Raw genomic sequence first — 26836 nt, forward strand, 5'->3', positions numbered from 1 at the left:
ATTTGGACTGGCTCAATAAGACAACTAAAAATGTTCCTATCTTTTTTGAATTCTTTGGACCGCAATTTGAATTTCACTTACGAAATAGAAGAAAATAACTCTCTCAACTTCCTAGATCTCAAAGTCACTAAGGTCAACAATCACCTCGAGTTTTCAGTCTTTCGGAAAAACTCCTATACGGACCAAGTGATCCACTCCAGTTCAAGACATTGTTTTTCCCACAAGTTATCAGCCTTTCACAGCATGTTACATAGGTTGCTGCATATTCCGATGTCCCCTGCCAAGTTCAATGAGGAATTAAACACAATTAAACTAATTGCTAAAAATAACGGATACAACGAACAGTTAATTGATAGCTTATATCGGAAACAATTAAAAAAACAAGCAGTGGGAGAAATTTATGGATCCCGAACGCGACAAGAATCACGGCCAAGTGGCGTAGAATCCTTTTTTTTAAAGGACATTGGGCCGAAGATATACAAAAAGGTGCCCAAGGATAAAATTAAAGTTGCGTTTTACAATAAAATCCAACCTCAGGAACATTCTTTCCCTCACCAAAGATCACATCCCAGAGAAGAAAGGAGTGGGGTGTATAGACTAAAATGTGAATGCAACGCGGTGTATGTTGGGCAAACGGGGCGACAATTTTCAAGAGCGGGTAAAAGAACATCAAGCCTGCAGAGAAATAAAAAGACTACTTCACAATTTGCTATACATTTGTTAGATAACAATCATCAAAGTGATTTTGTGTTTGAAGTGCTTCATTATGAACCTAAAGGACCTAGATTAGACGCTTTGGAACAAATGGAAATTTTGCAGCACGTACGTTCCAATGACAACATTGTAAACGAATTTTTGTATGACTACCATTCCCCTCTTTTAAGCCTCCCACTCCTAAATTCCTGGGCTAATGACATGACGAACTCTTCGGCCTCTCTCTCTCTCTCACCTGAACCCCCCCCCCTCCACTTGCCGTGCCCCCCATAAGGGTGCCTCCTCCCCCTAACTTCCATACCACATGACCAAGGTTTTTTTCCCCCCTCCCTCTTCTCTGTTAACCAATCCTTTCAACCTAATTACCTTCCTCCCTCCCCCTCCTAGCCTGGTATAAAAGGATGTGATGGACCTCTGTAGAGTTCACCTGATGATGACGTCTAACGTTGAAACCATGGTCGTGATTAAATATTAATGTGAAAGTACAAAGTTCTTCTTTCTTAATTTAATTATGAATCGCTTTCACATAGTTACGCCTCAAACAATTAATTTTATCAAGTGCGCTAGTAACGCAGTTAAGGCCAGCCTCTACAGGAGACTTTCCATAAAGTACCGGATCGCAGCCCTAAACATCTTTTTCAACAGCCAGTGCATCAACCACAACATCATCCCTAATTACATCAACCGCCAGTGGAAGGAACCCCGGTCTTCAGCGGGCTCCTTTGCAGTCAACGCAGCCAAGAGGACTTGGCTCAAAAGGGAGTTACATGAGTGGTATGTGAAAAGAGACGCTATTTCCCATTACCTGTTTCTTCTATACGTGGAGCTCACTCGCGATCTTCACTGGATTGAGTGGTTGATTTTAGATGACTTAGTTCGCCAAAAAAGTAGTGAAATTGCCTTTGAAAAGAGAGCCACCATTCTGCGCAAGTTGGAGGCCCTTAAGACGAAGCAGACGTCTAGTACCAAACAAACCTTCGCGGATCAACCAGTGGTGGACGCCCATTCTTTCGGACCACGAATCGTAAATCTGTCTAAACACTCCTTTAAGCCAAATGAAGTGACCTTATTAGAAAAGGGCTTGAAATACGTGCCAAATATCCCCATTTCCGTGAAGGACGTTAAGAATTTAGCAGTGGATTGTGACATAGCTCTCCAGAAAGACAATATGCATGTGAAGCATTTCATTGCCCAGGAGTTAAATAGGTTTATAGTTCATGAATCAAAGGTGAAGAGACGATACCCAGAATTTGAAACTCTTAACTCGATTAAGTGTACTCTTAGGTCAGAACAGCTAGTTATTCAGAAAGCTGACAAGGGGAACGCAGTTGTGATTATGGATAAAGAAGATTACTTAGAGAAATGTGAACAGTTCATACGAGACAATGGGATCAAAGAATTGCCGACAGATCCGACTGCCAAGTTCCAAATAGAGTGCAAAAGAGCCTTAAAATCAGTTTCAGTGTTATTTAAGTGGAATGAAGTGAATAGGTTACACCAAATGAACCCCTCAGCTCCACGTTTTTTTGGGCTTCCTAAAATTCACAAGAGTGATTGTCCAATTAGACCCGTTGTTTCCAACGTCATGGCTCCAAGCTACCTCTTGGCGAAAAAACTCAACTGTGTACTAAGACACCACTCAAAGTTTACCCCTAAGTATGGAGTTACTAACGCCATTGACTTCATCCAACACGTCTCTAAAATTGATATCCCCAATAAGTGCTTGTTAGTGTCTTTTGATGTGTGCAATCTCTTCACCTGTGTCCCACCCAAAGAAGCCGTAGACATAGCAGAATCTATTCTCGTCCAGAAACGTGTGGCAGCTCCCATTATAAGTGACTTGTGTGATCTATTGAAGATTTGTGTGTCTCAAAATTATTTCAAATTTAACGGTGTATTTTATGAACAGCCCAATGGATTGGCCATGGGCTCTCCTTTATCCCCTCTCCTGGCGGACATATATATGGACTTTTTCGAAAGGAACCTGTTTTCCCCCAATAATCCACAGACCAAAAATGTGCTATCCTGGCATCGATATGTGGACGATGTGTTTTGTATTTGGACTGGCTCAATAAGACAACTAAAAATGTTCCTATCTTTTTTGAATTCTTTGGACCGCAATTTGAATTTCACTTACGAAATAGAAGAAAATAACTCTCTCAACTTCCTAGATCTCAAAGTCACTAAGGTCAACAATCACCTCGAGTTTTCAGTCTTTCGGAAAAACTCCTATACGGACCAAGTGATCCACTCCAGTTCAAGACATTGTTTTTCCCACAAGTTATCAGCCTTTCACAGCATGTTACATAGGTTGCTGCATATTCCGATGTCCCCTGCCAAGTTCAATGAGGAATTAAACACAATTAAACTAATTGCTAAAAATAACGGATACAACGAACAGTTAATTGATAGCTTATATCGGAAACAATTAAAAAAACAAGCAGTGGGAGAAATTTATGGATCCCGAACGCGACAAGAATCCACGGCCAAGTGGCGTAGAATCCTTTTTTTAAAGGACATTGGGCCGAAGATATACAAAAAGGTGCCCAAGGATAAAATTAAAGTTGCGTTTTACAATAAATCCAACCTCAGGAACATTCTTTCCCTCACCAAAGATCACATCCCAAGAGAAGAAAGGAGTGGGGTGTATAGACTAAAATGTGAATGCAACGCGGTGTATGTTGGGCAAACGGGGCGACAATTTCAAGAGCGGGTAAAAGAACATCAAGCCTGCCAGAGAAATAAAAAGACTACTTCACAATTTGCTATACATTTGTTAGATAACAATCATCAAAGTGATTTTGTGTTTGAAGTGCTTCATTATGAACCTAAAGGACCTAGATTAGACGCTTTGGAACAAATGGAAATTTTGCAGCACGTACGTTCCAATGACAACATTGTAAACGAATTTTTGTATGACTACCATTCCCCTCTTTTAAGCCTCCCACTCCTAAATTCCTGGGCTAATGACATGACGAACTCTTCGGCCTCTCTCTCTCTCTCACCTGAACCCCCCCCCCTCCACTTGCCGTGCCCCCCATAAGGGTGCCTCCTCCCCCTAACTTCCATACCACATGACCAAGGTTTTTTTCCCCCCTCCCTCTTCTCTGTTAACCAATCCTTTCAACCTAATTACCTTCCTCCCTCCCCCTCCTAGCCTGGTATAAAAGGATGTGATGGACCTCTGTAGAGTTCACCTGATGATGACGTCTAACGTTGAAACCATGGTCGTGATTAAATATTAATGTGAAAGTACAAAGTTCTTCTTTCTTAATTTAAAAAGTTGACCATTTAATAAATTAATTTCATGAGACTGTACAATGCAATATTCCTCTAGAACGTCCAATCTTTTTTTTCCTTTCTATCTAGATGAATTACCTCTAATGCTTATTGTGGATATCATTTTCTGCATTTTCTAAGGCAGGGATAAAAAAAAGTGCGATCTTTTCGGGGATTCCTTCATTTTTGTATTGGCATATATGAAAAATTAAATAAAAATTAACCGCTTTTCTCTAGAATTACACCAAACATACATGTGATTTCGGCCCCAAAATAGAAATATCACTTAATAGCTGCAGTTATTCGTTCATTATCGTCGAATGTAAACAATGTCCATTATTTCATTTATGATTGAAAGGCTGCATCACATCAAATGCTTAAGCTCATTTCGAAATTTTTCAATGATGAGAGACAAAACTCAAAATATGCGTACAAATTTAGCAGATTGTGCACTTCGCATCGTGCATCATCTACATCTACATAATACCCAGCGAGCCACCACTAGGGTGTTTGGCAGGGAATGACAAATCACAAACATACAGCATGCAAGAGGACCGCCACACTCTTGTGCCTTTGTTTTTTCTGAATCCAAATTGGTCCTCATCCAAGTACTCTTCTGCTTTTCGTTCTATTCTTCTATAGATGATCCTTGTCAGTATCTTTGATGCATGTGTAGTAAGGCTTATGGTCCTAAAATCTTCGCAGTTCTCCGCTCTTTTCTTCTTAGGGATAGGGATTATAATGTTCCTCTCAAAGTCCTCTGGTATCTCACCTGTCGAATACATTTCACTAATGATTTTGTATAGCTGGTTCAACGTCTTCTCTCCTGAATTTTTAATTAGTTCTGCAGGAATGTCATCAATGCCAGACGCTTTACTTAGCTTTCAAACTTTTCAAACTTAGTCAAACTTTTTTTTACTTTTTAAAAGAGACATCCTGAAAATCAGCATAAGCTATGCAGATGACTCAAGAAAGATTTCGTACTAAATTTTTTTAACGACTAAAGTTATTAAAATGATGACTTTATCTACCTTAACACATATCTAGACCAATTCATTTACGGAGAAGAAATAATTGGGGAGGGGGTGAGAGTACTTGCATCTTCGAGTCTTTTCGGCTAATTACTGTCAAATATGCGTGTAATTCCGACATTCCACAGTAACTTACATTCTCAAAAAATAATAAGATGCACTCGTATTTGAAATCTATTTGATGACCCTAGATTTAAAAAAATAATTGTAATCTGATCGACAGTAATATTTTTTAAATTTCTTGTTCTTGGTCACAAAAAATGTGGAAAATGACGTGATTAAAAGCGCCAACGCTTTCCTTTCAGTGGGTGAGCGAACAACAATTAGTGTAAGGACCAAGTGGAAATAAATTGGTTTATTTCATTTAACCTTTGGCAACTTAAGAAAAACACCAAAGTCGGTTCACTCACCCCACCTAAATACATCACAGCAAACTCTGGGGTGAGTGCGATTAATAAGTTTGAAAATATGGGTGATAACTTGCGTTCATAAGTGTAAAATTATTAATAGTATTTCATCATAATTTTAATACATAAACATCTACATACTACCTTGCAAGCCGCCTCAATAGGTGTTTGGCGGAGGTGTTAGGACTCCTGCCGTTCACACAAAAAGAAATGCTCTTACAAAATTACCCTGATAATTTAATAAGATCCTTAGTTGTGCGAGTGAAAAACGAATTCCCATACATATCCGTTCGACAAAATATCTCACGTATACATGGTATCGGATCTGGAAACGTAGTGAGGCCCTAATATGATGTTCTCCGCGTCGCTCATAATTATATCCATTCTCAAGCCTAGCGCGTAGCCTCCGAGTCTCTTGTGGCTCCCAACCAAATTTGCTTAACATCTGTGTAACGCTTTCTGTCCGCCCGGAGCAGTATTTGAGTGCGAAATAACGCCTATCTTTTACTTTCTCATCCGACAATTTTCTCACATTGCGCTTGAGTAATTCTAACTTCTTCAGAACTTTATCTTTACTTAATCTGTCGCTTTTATGTTGAAACTATCCAATGCACATACATGGGGATAGTCATACGACCTTCGCAAGAAATGTAGCGCCATGGATATTTATGTATATAATGAACGAATCATGTCTAGTCCGGTAATAATGAATATAAATGACCTTTTGAGTACGTTTTACAGTTTTCTCTGTTTCTTAGGGACCCTCCTAACATCCTTGTTGTACCACTGAAGTTTTTTTATATCAATTACAGTTTTTACGGATTATATTAGTTGACGTAGAATTTCAAAGAAGCATTTGCATAATGCGTCGGTGATATTATTATCTTCTTTAGCTACGAAATCCGTGTACGATTTATCAAACTTCTTGCCAAATTTAATGAAGTTGTAAGTATGAAATAAATAAACATTTCGTTTTGGTTTTACAAATGAGTCCGATTTTTAAGGTAGCAAAAATTACTCTGTGGTCACTTAAACCGTCAATAACATTGTTTTGTTTTATCAGCTTATGGTGGCTTAATCCTAAAGAGACTAATATTTTATTTCCTCTCATACACTTGTCTAGTAGTAGTGTGAGTGAATTTCTTGTGCGTTGTAACATCATGCTAATTTATTTACCTATTATTTGAATTCGATTTGCAGGGTAAGAATCCCAATTTACGGATGGGAGATTAAAATTTCCCCTAATAATTATTACACCTTAGCTGCCTCTCAAAATAAACGAAGATATTTGATTATCTAATTGGTAAATAATATCAATTTCGGAGTTTGGAGGTCTATAAGAAGGGCTAATATGTAATATGCTTTATGCTTGATGTTTGCGCTCTTGTTTTTGATGCTACGACAATTAACTACGGCAAACTTGATGTCATATTTTGTAGATTGACTTTCGGTATATTCTTTTCCACGCTTGTAGTCTAAGTGGGCGAATTACGCTGGAAATCCTTATTGCATTGATTTAATTGTTTTCCTAGATACGCGTTTTGGAATTTTCGTTTTTTCAGCATTACCGCCATTAGTTAATTTGACTGTAAAGGTTTCGTAGAGCGGATTGCTTCGGAGGCTACTTTTAGTTACATAAATCCAGTCGTTTACAAAAAAAATCAGTGATACCTTTTTCTTGAGTCATCTGCATAGATTATGTTGATGTTCAGAATGTCTCTTTTAAAAAGTAAAAAAAAGTTTGACTTCGGATTCGAATACTTCCAGAACTTGACCGAAATTATCGCGCACAATATAGACCTACTCGGCCACGGAGCGACATATTGGTGAGAGGTAAACGGTTAGTCCGAATTTGAATCTAAGTATAGGAAAAACCTCACCACGGAGCCCGAAAGAAAACACTCCCACGGCATAAGGTTAGCGTAGAAGTGAGTTACCTCAGTGATTCCGTCGTCTAATCTTATTTCCAATTGGACTTATGCTCCTGGAGTTTGACTCCAGCTTCGGTGGCTAGGTCGCGTCCACCTCCGTCCTCGTCGGCTCTTGGTGGCATACGAGAGAGGGATGCAGGTCACTTTATGTGCCAACCTCACAAGTATTCACCGACACGGCTCCATCAGTTAAGTGGGACTTGGGTGTCTACATACTTTTGAAAACGATAGTACGTCATTCACCAAACAGGCCTTCTCATCACCCACGCAGCGAGCGGGAGCGATACGACAAGTGAAGAAAAAGAGCCAAGGAAATGAGCGTATAAGATAAAGCCAAGCGTTGATGTCGTCGCATTGTAGGAGTTACTCTAGGTAAGTAAGAGGCCCTGTAGTCTTCCACCCTTATTTACGGTACAAAGAAGGGTTTCAAAATTTCCAAATACCGTTATTATACCGCAAAAGTAAAAAGATATCCACATACTCAGACTGGATGCAGTAGAAAATACTCAATAGTAAAATGTAGTAAAAATAAAAAAAATGAAATCCTATCAAGATTTCAAGCGTGTCATTAATTGAATAGCAATCCCTACTTAAGAACTTGGAGCGACATGTCGTTATTTTGCCCACAAAAGAAGGCTTTAGCCTAAATCTCCGGATGTAGCTGAAACACGTCCCTATCTCTCAATATCGCCTACAGTTACGCTCTCAGAGTAAGGATGGGGGAGAGTGCGCTTTGGCTACTGCGCATGTAGTCAAGATCCCGCATATACAGCATATACATCCCACACTTCCCACAATTCTTCCCACAGGGGATTCCCGCACTACTTCCCACGATCACGTGGTAACCATGTTGACTACAAGAATCTGCTACTGCGCAGCCTGAAAGCGCCCTCTACCCCAATCCTTACTCTGAGGTTACGCTTGCCTCTTTCATTCAAGATCGTCGTCGAGTATGCCCGCTCCTCAATCGAATAGTCCCAAATTTGGTTGGCAACCTGTCCATATTGTTACGAGAGCAATATAAGGAGCTAATGTAAAATAGCGCAATGTATTTTTTGCACTCTCAATTAAAGCCTGGGGATAAATCTTCGTTTTCAAGTGAAAATGACATCCGATTCAGAGAGCTTTTGGACCTTCAAATTAATAGCTCATGTAGTCATTCAATGTTTGTGGCAACAAAGATGACGCGATGGAAACGGACCGGTCCCAAAGGAATCGGCTTTTAACTGATCCAATGCTCGCGCACCTTAGGAAGTTTGCAAGGCAAGATAAAGAAATGTGACGCGTATTTCGCATGGTGTGGCAGTAACGAACAGTAGAAAAAACCCTTATTTATCAGAAATATCATAGCATAAATTATTCTATGACCGTCAGGTATAATCCGTAATTGTCATAATGATATAATCGTAAAAAAATTGTGAGTGCATTATTCGAATGATGTTTAAAGAAAAAAAATTCCACTCGTCGTGAGCTCTCAAATTTTACTCAGGATCTTCAGCAAGGCATAACAAATGAATGTAATGGACATTAGATAGACCACAATATTTTTGGTTTTCAGAGCTAATCAACAAAACATCCAAGAATTTTTAAGGCTATATTTTCTCATCGTGAAGGCAGGAATCAACTCTGGAGTTGTTAAAGATCTATTTATATATAATCTTAGCCCTTGAATCAATAATAACGCCTAAAACATATCTCAGCATTATCCACTCAAAGTGTTGAATGAATTCGAACAGCAGTTACTTGTGATATCTGTGGGGAAGCACCAGACAAGATCATGGAACAAAGATTGCATTCACCAGCCCTTCGCTTGAAATAAATGTTAGCATGGAACAAAGAGCAGACCGATTAATTTCCTCTAAAAGCTTCAGCGTGCATTGAACGATGACAAGATTATGCGTGGGAGCAAAACATATTTTACTTGATATTAAAAACCATCATGGCTAAATTAGCAAATGTCTCCACACCATGCAATTATTACTGTCACTAGAGCAGCTATCAGTCTGCCAGAACTTCTTTTTACGGCGAGGCGTCGTCATTAAAGCCCTTCGTAAGGCTAAATGCATTTTAGATCTCGTAAAAAACTCATGCCTTGTGTTACACATTACCCGGGAGTAATTTTGGAGAAAAAAATCAAAGAAATGTGTAGGGAGCGTGAAAGTATGAATAAAATCTTCGCACGAGTGCTCCGCTAATGCAAGATGTACAATTTAATGGAAACGGAACCCTTAATCAAGAAAGGAGATGCCTTGATTGTCCAGCTCTTTAGCGGACGTAGTCCTACGATATGCTGAAATCAACTGAATTGCCATCTCGAGATCCTGGTTTCTTTTATTGTTTAATTCAAACAGACAGCGTGTTCTTCATTGAATCTTGAAGTTTGATCGTTTATTCCATAAAAAACTTTTTGATTCATTTGAAAATGGATACTACTCTACCTGTGAATTAAATTCCTTGTAAAACGTTCCCAATTCTTTAATCTTACGAGTGTTTCCAATTATAAAATTTTCTCTATGTGATACTTTGCTATAAAAGATTCCTCAGCTCATCATGCTTTAATTCAATCAAATGTTATCAAATACTTTATTAGTAAATTTACTTATTTCTTGCCTACACCATGCTACCAACAAAAGTCATGCACAAGCATCAAGTGGCAATCAATTTCTTCAAACCACGGGTTAATGCTCTACGTCGTTGACAGAAAAATTGAAAACCTGGGGAGTTGAAAGCATAGTTTTGCGCTTGAAGTAGTTTGAAGCTTGGCGCGATTGTAAAATAATCACATACTGTAAGGAAACAGGTTTATTATCGCAAACGAAATTTTACCTTAACACGAAAATAAGTAAATAGGAATGCAAAATACGAGATGGCAACTCAGAGCAAATATTTTAGAAAGCTGAAAAAATGTTTCAAATGTTAAAGAAATAAATTCTAGCGTTAAAAATAGTTATAAATTAGAGGAATGCTGAAATACACATGATCACACTAGATAGCATTAAAGCAGATGATTCGACGGAGCGGATATCAGTTGCTAAAGGAATGTCAAATAAATGAAGGTATCATTTTTGTAATGTAAAATGGTCGTGAAAAAACCATTAGAAAATAGGAAAAGTATTGGGGGTTGGGAGTGGAGAATCGCTCGGTGCCATTATGAGGAAATCTGGTTTCATTCATTAATTTTATTATGAAATGAATAATTGCGTGAATATTTTTCATTATTTCAACGAATGAAGTACCTTTATTAGAGTGGTCCAACTTTGATAGCTTGTTCTAAAAAAACAAAACTCAGCTAATGTCATATGCGCATGTTTGCCATACATGCCCAAAGTTTCTAGGAAGATTATTATGGAGGCTTCCGCGGTGATTAAATTGATGATTAGTTTCCGGGTTAATACCGCGTCGACTCATTTTTATCGCCAAAAATTATTCGACGCGGCATTAACCCGGAAACTAATCAAGAATTTCTAGGAAGATCTTTGTAATTCGAGGTGGCATTGGGAAAGAAACTGCCCCTTCCCCTTGTCCCTTAGTTCGTGGAATTCGCTGTCCTGTGGCTTACACTGGGTTCATTCTCCACCCTAACTCACTGAAACCATCTTTTGGCTCGAATCACTAAAGAGAGTAAATTTACCTTGCAAATCTCCTTCGATTGAAATGAAGCTCTTTTAAATGGACAGCCTGAAATTTGCTCGAATCTGAGTGCTAAATCCTTGAAGACTTCATTATCATTGGGGAGGCTTCAGTTCTTCACGGACAATTTTCAGTTATGTCCTCAATGAGGGCGGGTTTTCATCGGTGTTTCAAAAATGCCCGCAGGGCGGCGATGAATGCTGATCGATCCATTTATTCTCAATATTTGAACTTCTCCTCGCGAGGAATTGGGTTAAAAAGTAACGAATTCAACGGATCGCATTATCACGAACACTAATTCCGGCTAGCAGCCCCGAATACTACTTGCATTATTTCTTCGGCTTAAATTCGGATAGCTCTGCCGCCCAATGAAAAGGCCGCTGTCTCCGCCGTGAGTCCGCTGTCTCATTCGTCACGGAGGGAGGTGGTTGGAAAGGTCGCCATTAGAGGGGGGTGGGAGTTTGCTCGTGTAGTCGCTGAGAGCACGGCCGTGTGTTGTCGTCACGCGAGGGGTCGGACAGGTGGGGAGTGCAGTGGACGTGGGGGCGTGAAGAATGCACGGGCGTGATTGTCGTTGCGGTCGGAGACGCGCACGCACGGGGGAAAAAGGTCGCTCGTCCGAAAAAAATCGTGTCGCGTGATAGCGATGGATCAAAAAGAATCAAAACCTAATGCAAAAGACTGCGGAAGTGATTTTTTAACCATTAGAGTATTTATATATTATACCTAAAAGTTTCTTCTTTAATGCAGTGTTTACCTAAGGTTTTTGGTTGACTATTGCTATAAACCTTCCAATGATAGATACAATTATGTTCAAAATACTTATTTTTTTGTAGTTACATTGAAGGCAGTGGCGTAACTATTGTGGCGTAACTATTGAAGGCAGTGGCGGGGTATAACGGGAGAGACCCCCCCGGAGCCTCAGAGAAATAAAAAATATTTAAAACTATTGTCTAGTTTTGACGCATAATAACTGCATCTGCTTAGGGGTGTATTATACCTCCGCGAAAAACGGCTTTGCAGACTTCGGTTTGCTCGCCATTTGCTCGCTTATTATAAACTCTGGAGAGAACATGCTTTGGATATGGTTAGCTGCTATGATTATGGTTATGAAGCTAAGATTATTGTTCTCGGCAAGCGAATAAAAGTTATTTGAAAAGCATTTGTTAATTAGTTATTGGCGCTCAAAAAAACATTAAACGCCTGTTTTCTCGATGTAGTTCTACCATATAGAAAACGCGATTTGAATTTTTTTTCGGTAGATGAGAACATTCATCCTTCTCGGAAATAAGATACGTTTCATGAATGTCATCTTTGTAATAACGACGCTCTAGCTCAAATTCCCGAGAGTGTTTTCTCAACGTCAAGCGCTTACGATTTTTCTTCCATGGCGCTGCTGTGTGATCCCCCACTCTCGGTGAAAGATCTTCCCACCCCACAACAGTTTCCCTCACTACCTCCCCTCCAACGTCTCTTGAGTCCCCTCCGTGTTTTTTCCCCACTATGCTTTCGTCGAAATAAGAAGACCTTCTGACCAAAGGTCGGTCCCCAGCAGGTCAACAGTTTTTTTCGTTATTATCCGAAGCCCTGAGTTCTTTTGTTGCGAGCGGCATGATTGAAATGGGGCTAGTGCGAGTTTTCAAGTTTTCTGTTCTTACGCATGGAAAGTGAAAGGAAATATAAGAGGAAGCATATCTTTTGTGGGAAGGCGGAAAAAAAGTACTTGGAATAATGGTGAATATATAAATCCTTTTTAAGTGTGCTACATTACTAAAAGTTTGTATATCTTCAGACGCGTATTTTCATCCACGTAAAATCTGTAAAAACGTGATACAGCTAACAAATAGACTATCAAATTATTTTAACTATTTAGTAATTCCAAACCTGCAACAAAAGATATTATGTACACTGTAGAAGGAGAAACTGCTTTTAAGTAAGTACCTCTCGATAATGTATTGGCTATGACTATAATAAATTTAGTTTTTGTAACCAAGCATTGAAAATAATATTAATATTGAGAATATACTGCACACTATCAGTTAGGTTATAGGTTACACCATTGCCTTTTAAGTTCTTGCTGACACTAACCAAGAATAAATATTAATAAGTAATATAATGTGTACATATCTTCATTTCGTGTCTAAATATTTTCAAAAGTAACCGTTATGTCATCAAAACGAGACATGAAAAGTATCACGTTGGTTTATTTTTCTCGCATTTACGACATATATGTTTCTCGATAATTTGCAACCGAGGGAGAAAACTACGATACGTTATTTTCTTATAAAAATATTCTTATTATTAAAATTACTATGATTAATTATTACGTGAGTCACCCTAAAGAAAGAATTTAAATTTGAACCACCGTACCACTAAGCAAGGGTTGATGTTAATTCGATGTAATATAGCGATGACGTCTAGATGACCAAATTTAATCTTTAACTATCTCCCATTTGCGTAAATATGCTTGTTGTACGCAAAAAATAGATACACGAGATCGAATAAACCTGCGAACCAGTTCTACAAGTATAAGAAAAGAATTTTACTTATGTAGCATCAGTGACGAGAAAACAAACGATACACACGGATCAAACTCGAATGTGGGATATTTATTTCGCTCGAGTGAAGTTATGAAAACTAACTTAGCGTTATATCTCTCACTAACAACCTGTTTCACGCGCTGCTTACACTCTTCTTCAATGAATGGTTCTCACTACAGGTCGTAATGAACCGAAACTCATATGATGAATGCAACTTTTCTCGGAAGTGGGCGGCAACTTCCGCGATTTTTCAATTCTAATTTTTGTAAGAATGACTGAACGAGGTAGTTAGTTTATTTTACCCATCCATCGACAGAATTATGCGAGACTTCATGTAAAATACTAGTGCGAAGGATCATGTAGACTCATTATATTTAACTGTTGATATTCTTCGGCATAATAATACGCCTAGAAATTTATGACAACTTAATGTAATTTCATGAAAATTTCTTTTAGTTTAGAATGATACTAACATCACCGCAGCGCGGTTGTGGTCATTGGGAAGAAACTAAAATTTCTCAGGAACATCACCCGATCAATTTTCCTCTACCCCTCACTACACTGTATGACCCTCCCGTGATGGCACCCTGCACTGAAGTTACGTCTTGTACTTGGTATGTTTCCCATTTTTTTATTAATTTCGAAAGGAATTATATATTTTATAGTCCACTCTCACTTAACATGAATGAGAATACTATATATACCAAGACCGTTATTTGCCACGAGAAAAAACATTTCGCTTATGCTAGCCGCGATTCAAACCCAGATCCTCCCGATTTCCGGTCAGCTACATTACCAAGTAATTTTTTTCTAGGCGAATCTTAGACACAAGTAAAAGGAGAATTTCATATTCAAGGAAAAAGGTTTCTTCGAGGTATAATTGGTAGCATATTTGACCGGCCATCGGGGATATCCGGGTTCGAATCCCAGGTTAGTCAAATGATTTTTTCATGTCGATTATCATGCTTATTTAACTATGTACAAGTGTATTTAATTATGCACTCGGGCGCGTGACTGGGCATGAAGTTGCTTGTTCAATGCAGTACTTTGTATGAGTGAGAGCACAAAACCTTTTGCATGCGACGCTGGAATATCCTCTTTCACAAATAACTCTAACCTATGTACGGTAGATAATAATTAGTTGCCGTTCCATGCTTAACAAACATTATTTGGTAGAATGATTATTGATTTTCAAACGCCCTATATAAAAGCATATACTTTATTCCATTTACAAATAAAATCGAATATTCAAACGCGATGGAGCGGAATTTTTCTATATTGAAAGAAACATTTGCAAATTTCCACGATTATAAGAAAAGTTATAGTGACCTAGATTTCAATGCTATAACAACATCTTCAACGCACAAATGGTGTGTAATTCATTCAATGTATCTTCTTGCGACTAAGCTATGTCTGATTACGAACTAATGGATTCAACTTTGCCAACATTTGGCCCGCTTTAATTTCGTAGGGGATAAATTATTTCTAATACCCTTACTAAATTACCTTGAACAACTGCGAGAAATCTTCCTCCTTCAGTTAATTATGTAAAAGATAAGGAGCATACGATCGAAATTCAGGGAAAAGGTTCCGCCCTTAATAAAAGGAAAATTATGGTAAAGCTAGAGACTAAGCCGGTAGATACCGTAGGGGTACAGGTTTACATACCTAAGACGGACTACTAGGATGAAGAAGTAAACGGCGTCTACGAAGATATCATATCTAATCAAACATGTTAGAGGTGAAGAAAGCCTTATAATTTTAGGTGATTGGAATCCAGGAGATGGCTTTGGGTGTCAATATAAAAAGAGAAAAATTAGTATTCAACTATTTGCTGACGGCATAGCAGTCATAGCCGAGACAGAGAAGAATTTTAAGAAGAATTTGAAAAATATAGAAAGGAATATTGCCAGATATCATATGAAAATCAACAAAAGGAAGACTAAGATATTAGTATGCTGTAAAAGAGACGAGGCTAATACAAACATTAAGCTAAGAAATCAAAAGCTGGAAGACGTGAATGCATTTTCTTACTTGGGAAGCCGAATTACCAACGATGGACGAAGCAACAAAGAAATAGTCAGTAGAATAGCGCTGACGAAGAGGGCTTACTACAGAAAGATGAATCGCCTTACATCTGAGAATACGAGCATAGAAGTAAGGAAAAAATTCATCATTTGCTACATATGGAGTATGATTCTTTAAGGAAGTGAGGTTTGGATGTTGATAGCAGCAGAGAAGTCTAAGAGTGGAAGCATTCGAATTGTGGCGCTACCGAAGAATGATGAAGATAAAATGGATTGACCGTTTGAGTAACAAGGAAGTGCTAAAGAGAGTGGGAGAAAAGAGAAGCCTCCTAAAAACCTTGAGCAGAAGACTTGACAACATACTTGTACACATTATGAGACCTAATGGCCTGATGAACACAATCATAGAAGGACAGGTGGAAGGGAAGAAGGGCAATAGGACGTTCCCGAATGAGTTACATTGGACTGGTTATAAAGGATGCAAAAGGGAAGAAACATGTCGCTATGAAGAGGCTAGCGGATAGGAGAGAAGAATGGAGAGCTGCGTCAAACCAATCTTAGGATTGTTGACTAATTATTATGATTTCATACCTACAACCCCTTGGTAGCTAGAAGAGCAGAAATATTCAGAAGCATACTTGTCTAACAACGTGTACTATTGCCCAAACGTAGCAGGATGAATTTTGTCAACACACTGGCATTAATATCTGCTATTTGAGTAAGACAGGGATTCTTCTGTAGGATAATATTGGATGTAATTTTTTAAATTGAAACTACATTTTGGTAGAATTACAATTATTTTTCTCTTTCATTTCACAGGCCTGTATTGTCGGCTTTCGAACTCAAAAGGTCTTGTTTATTGAAGTGAGGAACAGATAATGCAGTATTTGTGCGAGAAGTAGAGATACAAAATCGGAGGTGAAAGAGCTATGCTACAAAACTTGGAGCAAATCCTCGACAGCAATGGAAGCTGATATATTAGTCGAAGGGTTCAAAACAGGTATAAAGATGCGCGAATTAAAATATCATTGGATAATTGGTATGATAATAAAAGGCACGGAATAATTCAGGGCTATTGTTCTGGAAGATACTATAATACTGTCATTTCATTCGTAGGTGTTGGCGACAGCAGCGTTACGAAGAAATTGATTGAAGTACTGCCCTAAGGTATCAACTGCCCAGTAGTTAGACTGCATTAATCCTTTATTGTGCAACTACTGCAAGAGATGGAGGGAAATCGCAAAGAAATCAAACATAATACGGGAAGGTTATCAGTCGCTTTGCGTCAGAAAAGGGAGACAATACCACGGAAAGGGACACATTTTCGTTCTTCGGCCGATACTGTAATAATTTGAGGGAATAAGTTCAACAGATTCAGGCTTCAATTGGTGGAAGTTAGACATATTTAAGTAAATGAAAGGTCGTAGCACTTTTCCACAAGACTTTTTTATTCGTACAACGCGTTTCGGCTCACTGAGCCATCATCTGGTACAAGACGCTTGAACACATGTGAAGATCCCTTTTATACCCTTGAGAGAGGAGAGTATTGGAGAAGGAGAGGATTTGACCTCTTTGAGGATTGGGGGGGGGTGGGAACGGGTGTACAGAGTATAGACAATGGGGAAAGATACAACTACGGGATGTGGAGAACCCACGTTGGAGGGAGGGTTCTGGTCATAACTGTAAAATGACGACACGTGCGGAAGACCACAGCAAAACAGGAGGAGGGGGTGTTGAGAAGAGTGAACAAAGGGGGTGGCTTAGGGTAAAAAGAGGCCGCGTGTCTTTTGAAAGTGAGAGGAGTAAGTAGCGACGCAGGAAAAAAAGGCGGGGTGAGGAGTCCCTTTGGGTTAGCTGAGAAGGAGTGAAAGTTAGCGGGGGTACAAGGGGGTGGAAATTGCCAGCAATAGAAAATGGTCAAATGCGTAGAGAGGATGGGCGGACGGGAAACACCCCGTGGATGTTGGGGCACTTAAGGCGTGGGTGAGGAAAGAATTTCACCATTTGTTTTGGTGAAGGGTATCTTTAGGAGAGGGGAGTGGGTGAAAAACACTTGCTCATTCATAAGCGTATTCAAATCACTTTGTACAATTTCGAATTGCTCAAAAACATCCAGTCTTGTACCCTTACTTTCTAAATGTAGAATTTCAGGTTTAAAATTACAATAATGTAAGGTGTGATTGCATAGATTGGTGAATTTACCGTTAAGTGCTGTGAATTTCAATAGTGAACTTTCTAATATCAAGTCAATTGCAGTTTCAAACGGCTATAGTGTAAACATCATTACCAAAATGCTTCAAAGAAAGTTAAAAACGCGAGCTATTTCACAGCTTTGCTCCCTTCCCCTCATCACTGAGAAATCCAAAAAATGGTGCCGGCTATTGTTTGTAGGGGATCTTTCAAATAGGCTTGCTCGCAAATTCCCCAAAAATAAATTCTATGTCTCTTTTTATAACCCCCACACTCTTGGTAAAGTTTTGTGCCGCAACAAAGACAAAATAGATTCAATCAATCAATCTGGCATTTACAAGGTAAATTGTGAGTCATACAACATGTGTTACATCGGTCAAACAGACAGAAGTTTCATTACCAGAATGAAAGAACATAGAAGGTGCTGGAAAAATGGGGATGAAACGTCACTTCTCGCTAAACACCTTCTTCAGACCTTACATTATTGTAATTTTAAACCTGAAATTCTACATTTAGAAAGTAAGGGTACAAGACTGGATGTTTTTGAGCAATTCGAAATTGTACAAAGTGATTTGAATACGCTTATAAATGAGCAAGTGTTTTTCACCCACTCCCCTCTCCTAAAGATACCCTTCACCAAAACAAATGGTGAAATTCTTTCCTCACCCACGCCTTAAGTGCCCCAACATCCACGGGGTGTTTCCCGTCCGCCCATCCTCTCTACGCATTTGACCATTTTCTATTGCTGGCAATTTCCACCCCCTTGTACCCCCGCTAACTTTCACTCCTTCTCAGCTAACCCAAAGGGACTCCTCACCCCGCCTTTTTTTCCTGCGTCGCTACTTACTCCTCTCACTTTCAAAAGACACGCGGCCTCTTTTTACCCTAAGCCCCCCCTTTGTTCACTCTTCTCAACACCCCCTCCTCCTGTTTTGCTGTGGTCTTCCGCACGTGTCGTCATTTTACAGTTATGACCAGAACCCTCCCTCCAACGTGGGTTCTCCACATCCCGTAGTTGTATCTTTCCCCATTGTCTATACTCTGTACACCCGCTCCCACCCCCCCCCCCCATCCTCAAAGATGTCAAATCCTCTCCTTCTCCAATACTCTCCTCTCTCAAGGGTATAAAAGGGATCTTCACATGTGTTCAAGCGTCTTGTACCAGATGATGGCTCAGTAGGCCGAAACGCGATGTACGAATAAAAAAGTCTTGTGGAAAAGTGCTACGACCTTTCATTTACTTAAATTTGAGGGAAGCTGATTATTTGAATCCACACCCCCTTGATAGTATTGTAAAATGATATAATGTCAGGAAGCATATTGTTACCACTTGAGGCAGCAATACTTGCGTCATGGATAATGGCAGAAATAAGTACTACATGGATTTTATTGAAACGTAGGTATTACAACGCGGAAGTGTCGGGAGTAAAGCCAAAAAGGGAAGGATGTAAGACAAGGGCGTACCCAGGGTCATAACTAGGGGGGGGGGGGGGGCGAGCCAAGTTGTGACATTTTAGCATGGAAAAGGTGAATGAAATAAATATTTTAAGAAAATTACAACAGCGCTAGAAAAAATATTTTTATTTTAGTAACATATCTTATACCTACTAATGCATATGATTTTTCGTGGATTTAAAGAAAATTTGTTGAATACTTTCGACTGAATTCAATTGATTTTGCTTAAATACTTTTGAGATTTTTGCTTCTGGAGAGGGGGGGCAGCAGCCCCCCCCTGCCCCTCGCCCATGCTGTAAGGTTCTATTTTTCTTGGGGGAAATTCAGGAGGAACGTCTGCTTTGTTCTTACTCATCGTCCTTACTATAGCCAATCTTTTTTTTTGATAAAGTGCTACTGTTGAAGGCATGCTGGTACACCAATTGTCTCTGGCAATATTTCTGCATTCAATGTGCTCAGCTAAGCGTTTGAAAATTTCATGAGGTGAATTGGATTCTTTGAAAGGGCATCTGGCTACGTGCCCAGATAAATTTCAATTTTTAGGTAAAATTTCCTAGCATCCACCGCAGCAATGACTTCAATACCATATTTCTTTGGCTTTTGGATAGATACTGCGTCTAAGGACATCGGCCTCGAAATGGTATATGTTGCTCAAGGATCGTAATGTATTTCTCCGATGGTGTATTTGCAAATTCAAATTTGTAGGATATTTTATAAATGAACTCCGTAACTATGGCTTACTATTCACTTTTCTTACTTTCTAGTCTAGTCTATGACTTTTTAGGTCATAAAAATAATGCACCGTAGAAAAAAATCCGACAGCTCAATGTAAGGGAAAAATTTGATAGACTTCTTAGCTCCAAATCTCCCCAATATCAACATGCGAAATTTTATACGCACCTTAGAGAAAAAGGAGACTAATAAGAGCCAGTAAATTATCTTCGTTCAACTACCTAGTATCACGATCTCTTGCATAATTTCCACAAACAGAATTGAAGTAGAGATTTGTGATTTTCACAATTATATCTAATAATTGGCGAAATGCCTCTTTTTGAAAGAGGCAAAAATATTGTATTCAGCAGGCGCCCTCCATTTCGGCCCTGTCCTCTCCATCACCGCATCGGAGGAGAGATGTCACACCACTTCATGGCCGTCACATTTATTGCTCGGAATTCGCGCATCCTTCAGAATAACAGGGGAACTAGGCCTTATTGCCAATTGAGTGGGAGGGTGGGGATGACATGCTTGCTTCATTAACAAAATGTTGACTTTATGAGTATTATACCTGTAAAAATTATAGTTAAGTGAAGAAATTGGAAAATAAACTTAAGCCAGAAATGTAAAATGGTCGTGAAAAACCATTAGAAAAAAGGGAAAGGTATTGGGGGTTGGGAGTGAAGAATCTCTCGTTGCCATTATGAGGAATTCTGGTTTCATCCATTAATTTTATTATGAAATGAATAATTGCGTGAATATTTTTCATTATTTCAACGAATAAATTACCTTTATTAGAGTGGTCCAACAAAGCGCCAACTTTGATAGCTTTTACTTAAAAAACAAAACTCAGCTAATGTCATATGCGCATGTTTGCCATACATGCCAGAAGTTTCGAGGAAGATTATTATGGAGGCTTTCGCGGTGATTAAATTGATGATTAATTTTCGGGTTAATACCGCGTCGAATCATTTTGTTCGCCAAAAATTACTTGACGCCGTATTAACCCGGAAACTAATCGAAAATTTCTAGGAAGATCTTTGTAATTCGAGGTGGCATTGGGATAGAAACTGCCCCTTCCCCTTCTCCCTTAGTTCGTGGACTTCGCTGGCCCGTGGCTTACACTGGGTTGATACTCCAACTCATTGAAACCATCTTTTGGCTCGAATCACTAAAGAGAGTAAATTTACCTTGCAAATCTCCTTCGATCGGCATGAAGAAATTTTAAATGGACAGCCTGAAATTTGCTTGATTCTGAGTGCTAAATCCTTGAAGACTTCGTATCACTGGGGAGGCTTCACTACTTCACGGAGAAGTTTCATTAATGTCCTCAATGAGGGCGCGTTTTCATCGGTATTTCAAAAATGTCCGCAGGGCGGCGATGAATGCTGATCGATCCATTTATTCTCAATATTTGAATTCCTCAATGTGACATTTTAAACGCCTTTTTTGTTAGTTGTTCAAAATTTGCCTCCCACCCTAAATCTTTCATTAAATACGCCCCTAAGTATTTACATCGGTCGCTTTTTGGGATAACCGTCCCTGAATATAAATATTCTCTCCTATTTCATTTAGTTTCTGCTAAAAGTTATAAATTCACACTTTTTTACATTTATATCCATTCCATTTTTGGCACCCAAACTGTCATTTTATTTACGTCATTTTGAAGCACTTCTCGATCGCTCTTCCTTTCTATTTTCCTGTACATAATGCAGTCATCTGCGAAAAGCCTAATATGGGAGTTAATGCTATTTGGGAGGTCATTTATAGAAATTAAGAATAAAAACGGTCCAAGGACGCTGCCTTGTGGGACACCCGACGTTACTTGTGCTTCTTCGGAGCACATTTCACCCACTTAAACCTCTTGCGTTCGACCCTTCAGGAAATTTTCAACCCAAAAATAAAGTCTACTGTCTGTTTGAGGTGATGATTTTCTCATTTTTTCTAAAAGCATATCGTGCTCTACTTTGCCAAATGCTTTTGACTGGTCGACAATTATTGCATCCACTTCTATCCCTTCATCCATGGAGTCCGCAAGTTCTTGGCAAAACCCAGTAGTTGCGTTTCACCGGAGTGCCCTTTTCTATACCCTTGTTGAAAATTGAACAACCAGTCTGTGCTCTCCCATAGCTCCCAAAGATAATCAGCAATTATCTTTTCTATTAATTTGCACACTGTTAATATCAAACTAACCGGTCTGTTGTTTTCGACCAATCCCTTATCTCCTCCTTTAAAGATGAGTGTCATGTTTTTTCCAATCCTTGGGTAGGACTTTGTTATTTATCTTAGCATTGAATGAATGTTTCACATATTTGAAATTTCACTGCCTCCCATTTTGAGTAGATCTATTGATATGCCATCTGGCCCAACTGATTTATTCTTCCTCATTTTACTAATTTTTTTATAGATCTCAGAATTCGAGGTTTTAATGCATTTTACATTTGCATTACAAGTCAAGCTAATCGTAAAATGGGTTTTGTTAAAAGAATATTAGGAAAGTGCGACGACAAAGTGAGAGAAATTATGTACTTCTCCCTCGTTAGACCACACTTGGAATACGCTGCTAGTGTTTGGGACCCTCATTAAATAGGCTTAAAAAAGAATTAGAACGCGTGCAAAGAAGAGCTGCCAGGTACGTGAAAGGTCGTTATGATAGCCTTGTTATTGTAATATACCTGTTAGATAAACTCGGATGGGAATCTCTGTCAGACAGTAGATTGAAAAATAGACCTAACCTTTTAAATAAATTCATGAGCAGTGCCTTCTGTGACAAAGTTAACAATATCTGACGAACGCCAACATACTACGGAAGATCAGATCATGTACATGAAATAAGAGAGATAGACTGTAGCACAAACATACTCAGAATGTCATTTTTTCCACGATCAAAAAGGGATTGTAACGGCAGAAATAGAACTCGTAAATAGATTGCATGACTTGTAGTGTAGCCTACTAACCTACTTCCTTTAATTGCCCTTCGCACTTTCCTCCTGGCCTTCCTCAGCAGAATGTTTATTCTTTCCAAGAAGTTTCGCTCTAAAATCCCCCATCGGCTAATATTGTATGACTAGTTAGGATTTTTGAATTCTCTCGCGTGGCGTTGATTCCTGAGGAGTTTATTTTAGAGCCACATACATTTATTTCCATGCCCTAGCCTCGACACCACTAGAGAATTCGCTCCTCTCGTGATGTCTCGCGGGGGTTAAGAAACCCTCCCCCCCCCTTACCCCCCCCCCCAATCCCTTCGTCTTCGTAACGGTTTCCCTCCGTTATTATATCCGCCGAAGGGTGTAGTGCCCCCCCTACTACCCCCCCTTGGTCCATCCCATCTCGGTGCATTCGGGCGCCAGAAAGCCGCTCTGCACGCCTCTTCACTTACCGGAAGCAGGCATTCCCCCTCCAACACTCGTGCGCAGAGGACGCCCAGCACACACCCGCAAACATGAATATTGGCAAAGAGGAATCTTCAGTCGGCCCACGAATATTTCAAAAGAGGATCACCGAGTCGGACTCTGAATGAATACGCTGTCACCACCCACAATGCATTTGCATGGGTTTGCGAAAGTCGCCACTCGCGTCGCTGACGGGCAAATTGATACGAGTTTCACGGGGAAATGAAGTACAATTAGGCGTATTAACTGAAATTTATATAATGGTGTGATCTATCAAATTTATAACTTTTCATAGGTTTTTTTTCTCTCTCTATGACGAACATTATGATGTAAAATATTGGAAAAAAGTGGATCGCATTGCACTCATCACCGCGTCGCGGACATTTTTGAAAACCGATCAAAATGCGACCGAAGTGGCCACAGGAATCAGCCTTCTTACTGGATGGAATTGGGCCCCTCTATGTAGCAGTCTCCTTGTGACAGCTTCTACATTTGCTGTCTTCCGCAGCGCATTCAAATGGGCTTTAAACTCCAATTCTCCCTCGTGGCGCTGACGGTGGCGTGATACTCTTTTCACGGGGAAATTTACCATAGTAATTTTAATTGAGAATATTAACCAAAACTGGATTCAAGATGATATGATTATCTTGAATTAATATTATGATGAATTATTAACCATCAGGATTCAAGATGATACACACATGTCGCATTTTGATTGCGCGTGGTGGTAAAGACTTTAACTGTCGACGCACCCGTGGCCCTAAACCTACTACTGCGATCATCTTTCCAAAGCCACAATGCGAGACACTACCTTTAGATTCCCGAACAATGACATGAAGAAAATGTGCATTGAAGAAAATCAGGTAGCCGTACCAATGAGTGGTCCTGACTTGAGATGATTCTCTATTCGGTCTTCACATTGGACCAAGTGTCGCTCGCCTCCTCCCAAAGGGACACTGGCTTCACTCGCATCGCCTTTAATCACGTCCGCTCGAGGGCTCTCGCCACCCGTGCACCCCTTCCAAGGGGAGGGGGGGAAGAGGGTGGGGGGGTGGGGCAGTAGGGGTGGAGGTGTGTGCATCCGATCCATTGCAATGCGCGCCATAAAGGACCACTGTTGTAATCGTCATCTCTAGTCGACTATCCTAAGGGCCGTATTTCAGGTCGCAACGCAAGCCTTGATCCCGACTAAAACTCGTTTTGAGTCGCGCAGATCAAAGATATCCACCGTAATATACTCACGTTTTCAAAATGTTCAATATCTCCACAAACACTACTTCCGCAAGTGATATTATACTCTAATAATGCTAGTGTTTCAAGTGCGGCAAATGCATTACTTTATAATTTATTACAAATAAAGGTAACTCAAGTGTGTTGAAAGAGGTTAGTTTCTAAAATACGAACTCTTCAGAAGTCAAATTCAACTTTGTTTGTTTGAGATGCGAACCGCTGAGGCAGAGTGAGAACTTCACATCGAGTCAGGATGTGGATTGCGGCCCTTGGCTTGCTCCGACCCACATATCCCTCAATTCTCCCGTCAGCCAACATCTCCACTTGCATCTCCCACCATCTAATCTTTTCACACCCACATATTCCTTCTCTTTCAAATCCCTCTTTACCTGCTCCGTATATTTTATGTGTTGCATTCCTTTTTCGCTCTGGCCATCTCCTTGTCCCTCCACGATTGTCTTCATCAGGCCGTCATGTCTCAAGACGTGGCCAATTGGGTTTTTTCGTCTTCATATCCGGGTTTAAACTAGGCTTCTCTTCTCTCCAATTGTTCTTGGAACTTTCTAATTATCCACTCGATCGATCCGTTTCATCTTCATGATTGTTCTGCAGCTCCACATTTCGAAAGCCTCCATCCTCTATCTCTCCGCTGATGTCATTATCCTTGCCTCGCCTACGTAAAGAAGTAAATGTGAGTTTCGAAAGGTAGATGTTTCCTCACGTCTACTCCCGCTGCATGTAGATTTATATTTTGGTGGAATGCCATCTTCGTCTGTGCTATTCTACTGAATATTTCTTTCTTGCTCCTTCCGTAGTTAATTTTTCTGCTCCTCAAGTAACTGAGTTTAACCTGATTCTCAGTGCGTGCGTCGTTTTTAAGAATTTGTCATCATCCTCATATCGAGTCACATTGTCTAAGTAAACTGATGTTGGCCAGCATCCTTCGACTGAAGTCAACCAATAGTTTGATTCCGATCAATTAATTAATTAAATGCGGTATAAGCGATTACTCGTCTGCAGGAGCGTTTTCTTTCGCCGAGTATGTGCTTCGTGCTGTCGAATTCAAAGGTGCAAGTGCCAAAATCGGTTCACTGTATAATCCCTAGTGTGTATGATTACAATGTCACCGTTGCTCCCTTCATGTTGGGACGATGTTGTCTTTCATTGGCTATATTCGCACGCACACGTTTCCCAAAAGTCTCTCAAAATATCAGTGGAGAAAGTGGGTGAGAGACGACCGAGGGAGCGGTGAGCGTATTCCCCAAATCCTCCCCTGTGAGGCGGCGGCACCCGGCGCGACAGTGCGGCCCGCATTCAAATGAGCCGCTCCAGCCTTCCCTCCTTCCTTGTGTGCATCGAGGGAGATTTGGAAAAGCGTGAAGCGTGAATTGAAACTCGCGGAGCAAGGATTTGGCGGAGGACGCGAGGATTTTCGAGGGGGGGGTTTCACCCCTCCCAATGGGGGTGGGGGGTTAAAACCCCTTTGAGGGGAGGGCTTATGGGGGCCCTCCTTTCACTTCTCACCCCCCCCCTTCGACAACCCAGTCCCTCCAACACATCGCACTACGAGGCCAAACATCAATGCATGAAGGACAACAGAAATTCGATTTTTCGCTTAAACTTGTGCAGGTCACATTGACACAAATACTCAACATATTGATCAAGAGAATACTCTACAAAATCAAGTAGGTTTCGTACAACTCTTGATTTGCATAATAAGTTTCACCTATCAAAGATAAATAATTACAATACATAATGACCTGATTTCGTTCATAAGCACAATAGATACACTTAAACACAATTTCGAATGCCACAATACGACTCAAAAACATATGGAATGAATGATTTTGATTATTTAGGTGCAAAATATAATTTTGATTCAAATTATTGAACTTATTACAAACATGCTTAAAATTATAACCAATAATTTGCTGTACCAACCGGAAACCAAACTAAAATACTATGTCCTTTGTCGTCAATGTAAGTTCAATTTGGGTGTTCGAGCGTTGTTGTTGGGGAGGTTGGCCGTGTGCAGGGGGCGTGGCGCGTGATTAATGCGTGCGCCCTCTCCTTCTTCTTCTTGTGTGTGCGTGCCTCCCACCCCTTTCCCTCCATCGAGATATAGGGGCGGTTGGGCGTGCGGGTGGGTGTTATTTCGGCCCACTCTTTTCACACGCCTCCCGCCCCACTCTCCCACATTCAAATCGGGGAGGACGAGGAGGTGGGCATGCGCAGCGGATATTACCACGCCCCCTCCCTCCCCCTCTCCACCGCCCCCTCCCTCCGAATCGGAATT

Source organism: Ischnura elegans, chromosome 12 (assembly GCF_921293095.1).
Source record: "Ischnura elegans chromosome 12, ioIscEleg1.1, whole genome shotgun sequence".
In the NCBI taxonomy this organism is placed as follows: domain Eukaryota; kingdom Metazoa; phylum Arthropoda; class Insecta; order Odonata; family Coenagrionidae; genus Ischnura; species Ischnura elegans.